This window comes from Mercenaria mercenaria, chromosome 3 (assembly GCF_021730395.1).
Source record: "Mercenaria mercenaria strain notata chromosome 3, MADL_Memer_1, whole genome shotgun sequence".
NCBI classification, from domain to species: Eukaryota; Metazoa; Mollusca; class Bivalvia; order Venerida; family Veneridae; genus Mercenaria; species Mercenaria mercenaria.
The window spans coordinates 63,314,391-63,327,987 of NC_069363.1; the positions used below are offsets into that span (position 1 = coordinate 63,314,391).

Genomic DNA, 13,597 nt, shown 5'->3' on the forward strand with positions numbered 1-13,597 from the left:
GATAAAGTTTGGTACACAGGTGTCACATCTGAAATACAGGTCAAGTTTTACTTTGAGGCAGTAGGTCAAGGTCACAATAAGGGAAAACAGTGAAATGTTTTTCAGATTTTTAAATTGAGAAGGGTTGAGCTAGGACATGAAAATTGTTAGGGAGGTTGATTATGAACCCGCAGGTGACCCCTAATGATGTTTAGGTCACGGTCAAGGTCACACTGACCGGTTTTTTAAATGATGCACGGAGGGGCACCTGGGGTCTTCCTCCACCATAAAACTGGAAAGTCGCCAATGACCTATCCTGTGCGGTGTGATGTTAACTTCAACAAAATAAATAACGGTTCTTTAAAACGGTTTTTGGACCCTAACTTCAGGATGCTTGGGGGAAAAAACAAAATTTAGTACAAGGTTGGTCTTGACCAGCAATTACCTGTATTGATTTTATTTAGAGTTCCAAAGGTCAGGATGACCCGGAACATTTAAACCTTTTCCATACAACTTGAGAACACTTGGGCGGAGGATCATGAAACTATGGAATTAATTTTAGGTCATTAGGTAATAGCTCAAGAAAAATGCTGCTTGTTTTTTGGGTTAGTTCTTTGATAAAGCATATTTTGGGGTATAATTCGTCACTCCTGTGACAACTCTAGCATTTTTGCTCACCTCAGCACAAAGTGCTCAGGGGGAGCTTTTTTGATCGCCCTGTGTCCGTCCGTCGTCAACAATTTGACTGTTAACACTCCAGAGGTCACAATTTTGACTTAACTTTATGAAACTTGGTCAGAAAGTTACCTCAATAAACTTGGAACCCTTTAATTGGGTCATCTTGAAACTAGGTCACCAAGTCGATCAAAGGGAAAAAATTGTTAACCTGTAAGGTCACATTTAAGACTATATCTTCATGAAACTTGGTCAGAATGTTAATATTAAAGACCAAGATCAGATTCAAATCTTGGGCAAGTGGGGGCAAAAACAGGTCACCAGGTCAAATCAGGGAAAGCTTGTTAACACTCTAGAGGTCACAATTTGGCCCAATCTTAATGAAACTTTGGGCAAAATGTTACCGTCAATAAAATATTGGACAAGTTGATATTGGGTCGTCTAGGGTCAAAACTAGGAACATGTAACCAGGTCAAATCAAAGGAAAAGCTTTTTAAAACTGTAGTGGCCACATTTTTGACCATATCTTAATGAAACTTTGTGAGAATTTAATCTTGATGATCTATAGGCCAAGTTAAATCTAGTCAGGTGGGATTAAAGACTAGGTCGCTAGGTCAAATCAAGGAACAGCTTGTTAACACTCCAGAGGCCACAATTATGACTGCATCTTCATGAAACTTAATCAGAATGTTAATCTTGATGATCTTTCAGTCAGTTGAATCTGGGTCATGTGGGGTCAAAAACAGGTCACCAAATCAAATCAAGAAAAGTAGTTAACCTTTAGAGCTCATTTATGATCATATCTTAATGTAACTTGGTCAGAATGTTGATCTTGATGATCTTTATGTCAATATGCCAGGTGAGGCTACAGGGCCATCATGGCCCCCCCTTGTTTATTTGTTCTTGTTGTAAGAGAAATGTTACATTTTAGAATACAGATTTCAGCAGTCACATTTTCTTTATTTTGCAATACTTATTCAAAGCCTGACAAAAGCATCCATACTGGTATTAAAAGGTGTTATTCACAGTTCAGCTATATTTCATGTATGGATAAAACAAATTATGTATCTGTGATCATTATAAATGTGGTATACAGATAAAACTTAAACATTGTGAACAGTTTTTTCAAATATAAAGTGTAATGCAAATCTTTGTGATGTGTATATAAAAGCAAAAAATTTGGATTTGTTTTTACGAGTAATTCAGAATTACAATTAACAAAAAATAGAAAAAAAACAAGCCTGCACAAGAAAGCTAATATGTCTCCCTAGACTGAGCTCTTAACCTGCCGTGTGCAAATAGATTGTTAATGTGTGTCTGTTAAGTCTTGTTAACAGTGAGCTGGGAACTAGTAACTTTTAAGTTTTATGATTTTTTAGCTCACGAGCACAGTGTGAGCTATTGTGATCACCTTTAAGTCTGTCATTGTGCTTCTCAACAATTTGCTGTTTTTAAACACCCTAGTTTGACATTTTTTTAAAAGTAAAGGATGATTGAAGTCCGATCGATTCCCGATTGAGGCAGTGCCTTATTTCATATTATATTACAAGACAGCAAGCTGTGAGAAATTTCACTCACCTTCAAACATGTAAAAAAAAAATCACATGCAATATTCTACAGGATGTAACACATCTATGGTGCTAAGAGGAGGAGTGATTTAATATCACAGTCTAGGAAATAAGGAAATGGCCAAATTAATTAATTTTAACACTTTTTTCTTGCAGGTGAAAATGAGGAGGATCACTCCCTACAGTCAACCTCTGCCTAGTGATACTTAAAGGGGACAAAATTACACGAAAAAGTGTCATTATCGATGAATATGAAAGCATTCTGCTAATTTCATCTAAATATGTGTAAACAAACGTCATTATGGTACAAAATGTTACAGGAGTAATTACATCACACATGCTTAATTAATAAATACATGAAATTCATCCTCCATTTCACAGTAGTAGCAAAGCTGTCAGTTATTTGAACAATTGTTTAGAATACTGTCTTCAACTTGTAGCTATATCTATTGTTGCAGATGACGTCTGCTGCACTTTTATGACATTTTCAAAATACTGCTTACTCATTTTAATTAGAAATTTTCAACACCAAGAAAACAGTTTAAAATATATGTTCACATGGCAAAAGCATGTGAGGACAGACGCAAGTTACTTTCAGTTGTGAGAACAACTAACACCATTATACGTCAACATTTCACAAGTTGCCACGTCAACATTTCACAAGTTGCCTTTTACTATACAAGACAAAAATGCTGCAAAAAAGTAAAGTAGGCCAGATACTGGAGTAAAAATGAAAATGAACTTCAGATATGAAAATAATGGTTGTTTTTTTTATTTACACATACAGTGAACATCGGTGGTTGACTCGAGGAAATCATGCAAACACCAGGCTGTAAAATTACTCCCTTGCAAATTCGAGCAATCAAGCATGTTTCTCGAAAAAACGGAATATGACTAATTGTTTGCGAATACCCCGGACTTACTTCTGTCAAAATAACATGTGCAGCTACAAAATTAATTTAATGTCTGATGTGGCTGTGCAGGTTTGCAAAATTAGAAGTTAATGTCCCAAAAATAGAAAAAGTCACTTTTCAAACTTCACAAAAATATGTGCAAAAGAATAAATGTTTTGTTTTATATTTTGGCAGTTTTCACAGAGCATGATGTATCCGTATGAAAGGATCAGTTGTTGAGTTGCCCTCCAGTGTGAGATAAGCCAGAAATTTTCTGACAGAATTAGCTCTTCAAGATGGAGGTAGATAAACCTTTCCTAACATGTCATGCTTATATCACACTCCATGATCTTACATATTATATATTAAGCAGACACCTGCCAAATATTAATTATCATAATTCATTATCAAACAGACACTGTAACGGGTAGGTTTTCATATACGAATTGGTCATGTTAAACTTAATTTTGCATGTCTAATTTCTATTCTAAAATGACGAAAAATATTAAGTGAACAAAAAATGAGTAAGGATCTGTCTACACTGACTGCAACTCTAGCGTTACTTAAGATTATATTGCATAACGTATTATTACAAAAATAAAAATCAATCTTTACTTGAATAACATTAATATTATATTTCTTAAATAGTATTAAAGAAAGCATAAAAATGAATTTATATTGTTAAAAATGACTGAATTTATCCTATTTGTTTATGTCTCGACAACAATGTGTCACCTGCAAATAAATAGCCCTTAAATTAAACAGAAAACAGTATGATGACTGGATACAGGATACTAGGTTCAGAAATTTTACAAGACCGTGTGTATCATTTCTATACTATACAGTCACCAATATACCATCTTACAGACAACTTTCAGCAAAATCTGATAACTCTAGCCATTTTATTTAATTCAATATACATATTTCTCTATATGTTATATGAAATATATGGGGGTCAGCATGTTATGTCTCTTGGCCAACAGAATGCTGGAAACATGTAGGGATCAGGTGAAGCAAATATTCATATTTGCTATCTGACTTTGCTTTATAAATATAATGCTAACTTTTGTTACTGGGAAAGATGTATTCTTTATAGACCTGACTTCGCTTTTGACTATAATTTTGTTACTGAGAAACACAGTCATATTCTTAAGATATGCATTACCTTTTTTTCTTTATACAAAATATCTATCAACTGAGCAAGTATTCATCACTGTATCGTATCTATTAAAGCACTATCAAGTATAAGCCTCGGTAAGAAGACACATATTCAAACTTCTGTACAAAATGTTTCAAATACTGTTTCAGTCTGCTTTAAAACCAGGAACAATTAACTTTTTAACAATCATCTGCATAATATATATTATATATAAGAATAATAAGATATTACAATATGTTGTGTCTTTGGTTTGTAAGGACACAGTGCACTAAATGCCAGGAACTGGACCCAGTCTTATTATTATTTTCTCGTCCTTCCAGACCAAAGAGTCGATTTAACCCTTATCATGCTAAACATGACTGGTTCTGCCTTTGCGACCAGTGTAGATCATGATCAGCCTGCACATCCATGCAGTCTGATCATGATCTGCACTGTTCGCCATTCAGTCATTTTTATTTATTTTTCTTTTTTTTTGGTAAGCACCCCTTTTAACAGTTAATGGTACTGTCCAAATTAAAAGATTGATGAGTTCATTATAGAAATTTAGTAGGGCAAGGGTTAATGCTTTTGTATTACAAACTTCTACTGAAGAAGACACTAGTGGGCATGAGGCTTTTTGCACATTTCTGCTCTCATGAACAGACTCAAACTGAATCTGCTATCATTTTGCTTGCTATGTTCTATGCTTTTTGATTATGTCAAGGACATTTTACAAGGTTATGGTCAATTCTGACATGGACATAATCACCTGTGCTAACCTAGCTCAAAATGTATGAAATCTTGCTTTCTGTTTAAGAATAGATCTATTTTAAGATTCTAAGTGGGGAAACAGTTCCAAAGCCGTCAAGCCAAGAGTGCAGCTCTTTGTACTTCTTCAATACTTCTGCAAAGATCTGACAATTTATTTTCACACAGACAAAACATTTTTACAACTTACACCAGGATTTGTATTTTTTGTTACAGCAAAGTCAGAATATTCTAAATCTGACATTTATTTCCAGAAAACACATTTTCACAAAGAAAATTAAATCTAACATCAACTGTGAACATTTCCCTTTGAACTGTCAACTATCTTAATGACATGTCTTTCAGAATTTCTTTCCTTTTCCTTCTGTTTTCTGAGAATAATTGCTCTGTATTGTTAAAGGAGATGACACTACTGTTAATATAGAATTTCTCTTTAATGATGACACAATACCTAACCAACACAATCTTTCATCTTGATGTATAGTCACATGATACATTGGTCCTTATTGTTTTTTAACCTTTAGCCTGCTAAATTTCTAAAATGGACTGGTCCAGCATTCAATTTGGGCAGTACCACTTATTATTCGAACGGGTGTTCACTGAAAATTTACTGACTGAATAGCGAATAGTGCAGATCATGATCAGACTGCATGGATGTGCAGGCTAATCATCATCTACACTGGTCGCAAAGGCAGACTCAGTCGTGTCCAGCATGATAAGGGTTTCGGTAAATTGTACACAAAAATATCATATGTTTCTACAAGTAGAGGTTAAGTGCTTAGTATGCAACACCCTTTCTATGTAATAATCCTATTTGTTCTTTGCACTGATTAAATATTTGGTTTACTATAAATATTGAAAAATGGTTTTCACATAATACCTAAAATGCATGTACTGATTATTTATAAAGAAAGAACAGTCTAAATTTATAACATGAAATGAAATAAATAAAAATTAATACAAAATATTTTTGCAGCATTGACTATTTTGTACCTAACAGTACTACACTTATCCTTATATCCTTCCATATTTTTAAGTCCAATTTCAGTACACAAAAAAAATGTGTATTTTTTTTTTTTAATCAGAACATGTACTTGCATTAATTTCATAATATCTTAAGACTCCATTATCTAAAGCATTTTACCTATATGCATTTGCAAGCAGAATTTTTCCTTTGAACACCTGTCTGATAAACTTTTGCACATAAAACACAAAGCATGTTGATAAGCCTTATCCTAGGAAAAATGGACCTCGCCTTAAAAACGTCACTTTCTTAAAACATGCCTGGAATTTTTGTGGTAGCAGAGATAACAGTTGATTACGAAAGATATTTATAAATAATGAAATATTTTCAGGTAGATTTTCTATTTGTCATACTGTATGTTCTAATTCCAACTTTTGTTTTTGCACATTCATAGAAATGCCATCTTTTCGGTTAATTATTTTGTTCAATTGAAACAATTTGCGAGGTTTAAGCACGTTGGCTATTTTTAAAATTTACAGCAATAAAATGTATGAAATAATTTTCATTGACTGTTAAAATGAAAATAAGCATTAAAAAAGTTTAGTGAATTTTTATTAGATGTTATTTCATACAATTTTAAATGGTTCAATTTAAATTCTGTGGCTTACCTTACAGTAGTCAAAGAAATTTTAATTACCTGTCTATTTATTTATCTGGTGTCAATCATAATATCTTATATATATACAAGAATGTCAATCTCTTGGTCTGAAAGTAAGTAAAATAAATGAAAAAGACACTTTTTTTTTATTTCAAGGGCTAATATAAGATAAAAGCATAATATTGAAATTTACTTTTCTCCATTCTACACTACCTTAAGCAAGATTCAAAATACAATTTATTTTCTAAAGATCTTGATCTTCAATTAAACTTTTAGAATCATCCTTGTTTTATTTCTACTATATCTTTATAAAAGCGAAAAAAAACATATACAACGGGGCAATCAGTTTCCAAAAAGAGCTTATTTTGTCTGCACAAATGTTGAGAACGAAACACGTATAATGTTTCTAAAAATATGAAATTTTGTCCGTAAATTTGGAACACAATACGATTACGAGAGTTAAACCTGATACCCAGTTCTTAACGGCTAGATTGAAATACTATCGACCTACCTGTTGATTATTGACATAAACAAAGGAATCCACTTGCAAACTTGTTCATTGACTATTTCCTTACTACAAACAGATTGACAAATATATTATATTAAATCCAAAACTTGACAAACATTATTTGTCCAGTTTGTTTTAAGAATACAACGGGATTACGGCAAAACAGTTGTTGCATCAAAAGTGTACGATCACAGATTTAGCCATTGCTTGGAGCATCAACGACAGATTTTTCCGATAATTTATGCCGATATTAATCCAAATGGGGCTGGTCCAAACACTGAAATAAAACCTTAAAGTGTTCTATACAACAAAAATAACAACTTACAGTGATTAATCAGCATCCACTGGTACTATCTCTAAAACTATTTACTCCAAAGATTATGTTTTTATTTTTCCAAAAAACAATTTTCACACAATAAACAGTTTTTTTTATTAAAAGAATGTTGTATAGTTAAAAAAATCCACAAATATTCTCAGAAAGATCTCCTATGTGAAGCCATAAAACCGAGATAATATTAAGAATATGTTATAATCAGCTGGCTATTAATATTAATAGATATTCAATAAAGTATCATTACTGGCTGACCATGTACTACAATACACTATTCAAAGGCGGAGCTAACTTAACCAGGCTCCTCCTACAGATAAATCAATACCTCCCTTCAAACAAGATTGCTCCACCTCCTATGAAATGCGATCTGAAAGCCCTATGTAATTTAGCTGTCAATCAAATGATACAACTGGGATTTCTAACTAATTACCGGCCTATCATGTTGAAGCGTCTTCTCGTTTCAACAGAAGGTTATTATCGAAGTGCCCTATGTATATTCAACAAGTTTTCTATGAAATCTCGACTGTTATTATTTCAGCATATGGTTCTGCCAAAGTAACATAGGGGCCTACAGGTGCCCCCTCTGTTGGGGATGAGGAATGATTTGGATCTAATCTTCAGAATCAAGGAGGGAAATCTGTCATTCTTTACTGTAAATACACAGCAATATTCAAAGACTTTGCTCAGGTTCAAAAGGTCTTGAGGATTTTTTGAGATAGGAATTACTCTGATAATGATCAATAGTTGAGAATCACAATACAGTAGTAATCATAGAGTTCAGGAATTAGTCTCTAATACCCGACTGTTTCTTGAATGATTAAAAAAGCATTACTGAGAAAGTATATAAGACGTGGTAAAACACAAAAACTGTCCGAAACAAAAATAACACTTAACTGTAGTGTACATCCAAGTGTACATTACCTGATGAAACAAAGTCTAGAATAGATACATAGCACAAAATTTCCTACCTAGTAAAACAAAACAAAAATAACAAACAGGAAATAGCCATCAAAAGGTAATTCAAATTCAATGGAAAGAAATGTGTTAAATTAGGACATAAGGTTCAGCAGGTTATTTAAGGTTGATAACCATCAGGTATTGTTGTCCAGTTGTCTGTTTAACTGCTTTAACTCTCTCCCTTTTCAACTTATTGAAATTTGTCCACAAACCACACACTTGACCAGTGGACAATTGTTGGTCAAAAGTATAAGCTTTAGTTTGACAGAAAAGATTGTCCAGTTTGTTTAAGAACTGACCACAGGACTGACCACAAATTTATTTACAATTGACAGTTTATGTGAAATTAGTTGTCATCAATTATTTGTAGATCACAAAGTTACTGACCTCAGAGTTGACAGTCTTTCAAAATTGTCTTCGGGTTAAAAAAGTCTTTGGATTAAAAAATTTTCAAATATGGAACATTTAAGATTTTGAAGCAAGTGAAAGCCTGGTCCATACTCTGAGAACAGGCAATTTTTTACATGAAGAATCAAAGATGACAAAATCAAAATTCAATGAAAATATTTCTTATTGAAAAGAAATGTTCATGAAAATATCACTGCTGCTTTTAGTACTACGGTATCTACAAAATTTGCATATAAATTCATTAAGAAATAATATAAAACTCTCAGATATATTCACAGGCTTTTCAAACAAATAAGCAACTGGCTATTCCACATTTTCTTCTTGATAGAACTCTGGATCCTAGATTATTAAAATTTTGGGCATACAAGTTAAATTTTGATTGAATTTATCAAACTTTTAAAACATATTAATTTAATTTGTAGCACTTAAATTATGTCACACCAACACCATTTTCTACTTTTGATGGTTGATGGTGGAGAAGTGCCTCTCCTCCAGCATTGTTTCATCACGGGCAAGCACTTGAGAAGAACCACTGACCTTCCCTAAGCCAGCTAGATGGCTTTCTCACATGACGGAACATTACATCCAAAGCCAGGTTTTGAACCTTCAGTGATGATGGGCAAGTGATTCTAAGTCAGGGACCTTAACCACTCAGTGCCAAGGAGGCCCCGTTAAAATATTCCCTTTTTTCCCAGTAATTCTATTACTATAAGACAGTCAACAATTAAGTTTAAAAGTTAAATGCAAGACTGAAAATTTTGTTGAAGAAGAATTCAAATTTATAACAATGAATCAATGGAACAAAACTATCATTTTCCCTAATTAAAAAAAAAAACAAATAACAGAATGACACATTTTTAGGGTCTTTTTTTTTTCCCCCAATGATAGTAATTATAAATAATTGAATAATAAATAAACATAAATAACATTTTGATTACGTTTTTTCTATAAGCAAAATTAAAATAAAAAAAGACAAACTAATAAAATTATTGGACATGAAATAAATGGCGACAAGGCAAAAACTAATGTCTCCCTGTAAACAATACAAGAAGACAGGAGGAATACAAAAACAGTCGGAATCAAACTAGCTGAAATTTTGCACAAGAGCTTTTATAAAAGATTTGACCTTTTGACGATCTAAACACCAAGGTAGATCAAACGTAGGACGATGAATAAGAAATGTCCCTAATCGGTAAAATCTTGCTAATTAGCATAAATGTTGTCCAATTATGCATTTAAAGGCCAATCATGATTGAAAATTTCGCGATATAGAAACCAATTACGCCTTTAGATATATAGCCTGATACAATTTAAAGAAAGCTTTTCAATGACTTAATCATTCAGATTTTTATCTAAAATTTCATGAAAATAATGAAATTATGAACTAGTATTTTGTTCAACTATTTTGTTATCACAGACAATGAAAAATTCATTATCGGTGAAAATAAAGAAAAACGAAACACTTACTTTCCTCCATTTTTATATATCTTCATTCCCTCTTTCCCTTTATGATAAATTAAGGTCAAAATTACTTACCAAGTTACACATAAATGACTTAAGTTACTAGAATAGCTTGTGTTACTAAAATCTAATGTTACTAAATTTGTATACGAAAGAAAATAGAAGTGTTTTCATTCAAATAAAGCAATATTATTCTTACTACGTGTCTTCCCTATTAAAGTATACTTCCGGGAAATGAAAGAAGACTGCAAAATTGACCACTCGTTTTTCATGAATGGTGCCACATATTCAACGCCTATTTTCAACAGTAAGTCACATAGAAAAATGTAAAAAGTCAGTTGAACTAAGTCCTCTGCTTAACAATCTGAACAAGCAACAGAAAATTTGTTTAAATGAAACAAAATGTGCAGAACCGATACATGCTTTAAGTTAAATGTAGTATCTTTTTGCCATATTAGGAGCAGTCAACTCTCTTGAACCTCTCTTGGATTAGGATCTAATAGCTGGAAAAAACAATCCAGGAAGAGATTAATGCTACATATAGAAAATCTAGGTATTATTAAAGATCACATAGGACTTAAACTACAAGGAAAGGATATATATACTTACACAATATCACTGGAAAGGGAGGTAAGCATGTAGAAAGAAAGCATTAAGTACACCAAACATAATAATTACAACACACATAGAAACAGCTCAAGCACTAAATAATTTTAAATAATTTTAATTTATATTTGTTTGTTATTTCGAGCGCGACAATGTGCAGGTCCACCACTGTGCATTAATATTTCACGCAAGCTGGTTATGGTTCTTCTGTTGGAAACATTCAACCCCAGCCAGGAGCAAACCCACCATATGGGGGGGGGGGTCAAAGTCTTGAGTTGACCAACCTTAACCAATATGCAAGATACCACTGCCCCCCCCCTCCCCCCAGTCAAATCACAAACAAAACAATTAAATCAAAAGCCTGAAAATGTACATTCTTAAGCCTGAAATCTTCTTTTTCAACAGATCAGATTTACTTGTACGGACATTCTTGCAGTCAAAAGCCTGAAATTAGGACCAGTCCTAAAAACTACAGACCTATGTAAAGTTTGACGACTTACAGATTATCACAAATTATATATGCACATGGCATAAAAATTGAACCCCAGATATGGTGATAAACAGACTTAAAAACCCCCCAAAAAAAAACAGAGCGCATTAACCCACTCTTAACCTTTACTCTGCTAAATTTCTAAAATAGACTGGTCCATCATACATTATTTGTTAGTACCACTTATCATTCAAAGGGGTATTCACTTGAGGACAGTGCAGACCATGACCAATCTGCATGGACTTGCAGGCTGTATTGTCGCAAAAGCAAAACAACTTGCAGCCACTAAACATTAATTTGATCACAACTTTAAGTATCTGCAACAACATTTAAATATCTACCCAAGATATTTTTTTTAACATAGAAGAAGGTAATCATTAAATCTGGCATAAATATATAACAGCTTTGTAATGTTTCATTTTTTATTTTTTATTTTATTACAACTTTTAACCTATTGCAATGATAACAGTAAACTGCTCTTAAATTTTACCTGCATACAAACAACTTCTTTAAGTACAAATAATACACCTGAGAGAAAAAAAACAAAACTTTAATGGCAACAGAAGACAAAGTAAAGTATGCACAAAATGTCTTTACAAAACCACATAAATAGGGACAATGAAAGCCCGCAGACATTTTGCATGCGAATGCCTTATACATCAACACAACAATGATAGGAAAATTACAGTTTAACAATTGAAAACTCATAAAACACGACAACTAATTTCCAAGCGGACATTTTTTAAGTAAATGAAAATTCTTTATTGTAGTGTTTTCGGAAATCTGCTAGAATTAAGATTTATAATTGGTATTAATGAAAGGAGACGGAAATTTCTGATGCTTAATTTGTCAAGATCTGCAGACCTGTAGTTATGAATAAGTCCTTATAAACTAGTCGTAAAAGAAACCGTCAAAAGCACCTGTCTTTCATCGCCTACATTGCTGTATAGCATCTAAATGCTACTGCTTAAATTGGGTTTCGTTTCTTTTAATATATAAATATTCCAAAGTTACCTTGAGGTATTACTTCAGTTGCAAAATTATCACTTTCAAACTAAATAATAATAAATATTTATCTTTTCTTTATAATTTTACATAAGTACCGATGACATCTGAAATTAAAAAAGTGGTATAACAGGCCTCCCTGCTTCCCACTGGAACATTCCTTTCCAGAACCCCTTTCCATTATGTCCTTGACCCTAAAACACAAAGATAATTCAAAATAGATAATATCAGAATTACCAGAAAGTAATTAACTGCCGTACCTACTGATGATTTTTGTTATCCATTTGTTTTTTTTATTCCAAAATGTGAAAATGTGATTAGTTTATATCCACAGTAAATTGACTGGATAAACCATTCCTCTCCCCTTATTTCTAATTATAAACACTGATACAAAAATCCCAAAATATCTAGAAAACACAGTTGTCCCTATGAAGTTTTAAGTTAATGCATATTTTTTTTCATACACACTGACTGAGATCAAATTCTACTCCAAATCATTCCATTGGTTAGAGTATCAAGATATCTCATGCTGTATGCCTAGTGGGCCAGGCAACGGAGGCTCAGACAAAATTTGAAACAGTTTGCCTGCCGACATGGAGGAAAAAGGTTAAACACGGGATCACATTAAATCAGTCGTATCTGAATAGCCGAATTTAGCAAACCAATCACAGAATTAGACGGAGGGATAAAATAAAACATTTTATTGTTAACGATTTGTCGTGTAAGGTCAAGAAAACAGGCCGATTTATAGAAGGTTATTTTTGATAATGAAAAGATCAGCGAGAAACAAACACATGAAAGATGAACATCAAAGATTAAACACAGCGACACTGTATGAATAGAAATTATACATCATTGTTCACAGTTATTTTATTTTTTGACCTTTTGAAATGGATCCGTACATGAGAAGCCCTTCAGTTAAAAATAAAAGAAGTGTGCTTTTTATGTATGAAAATCTATTTTAAATCAAACATATTTCCTTATTACAGACTGGGAAAAATGTAGAACTATTAAAAATACATTAAAAGTATAATTTAAACAAAACCAAAATATTTCATTTTCAAAAGAGCAAACCTAAATGCCGGTAAAATGGAACAAAGTACTGAATTCTATAAAGTTTTCATTAAATACAATGCAGTGATAAATTATTATCCCAGTCTGGTTTGTGTTTAAAACAACTTCTAATGA

At 32.6% G+C, this 13,597-nt stretch overlaps 1 protein-coding gene across 6 annotated transcripts in view; it reads right to left on the reverse strand.

Moving 5' to 3' along the window:
- LOC123524545 (eyes absent homolog 1-like) overlaps positions 1 to 13,597 on the reverse strand; it is a 178,896-nt gene that overhangs the window by 75,060 nt on the left and 90,239 nt on the right. The window contains exon 1 of one of the 6 annotated variants that reach the window (XM_053538742.1): positions 12,670 to 12,905. The exons of 3 other annotated variants lie outside the window; for them this stretch is intronic. The gene's annotated coding sequence lies outside the window, so the exon portion shown is untranslated. Of the gene's footprint in view, positions 1 to 7,154; positions 7,318 to 7,476; positions 7,715 to 12,669; positions 12,906 to 13,597 lie in introns of those variants that run through there. 2 more of the 6 variants (XM_053538741.1, XM_053538743.1) reach the window with 2 other exon arrangements.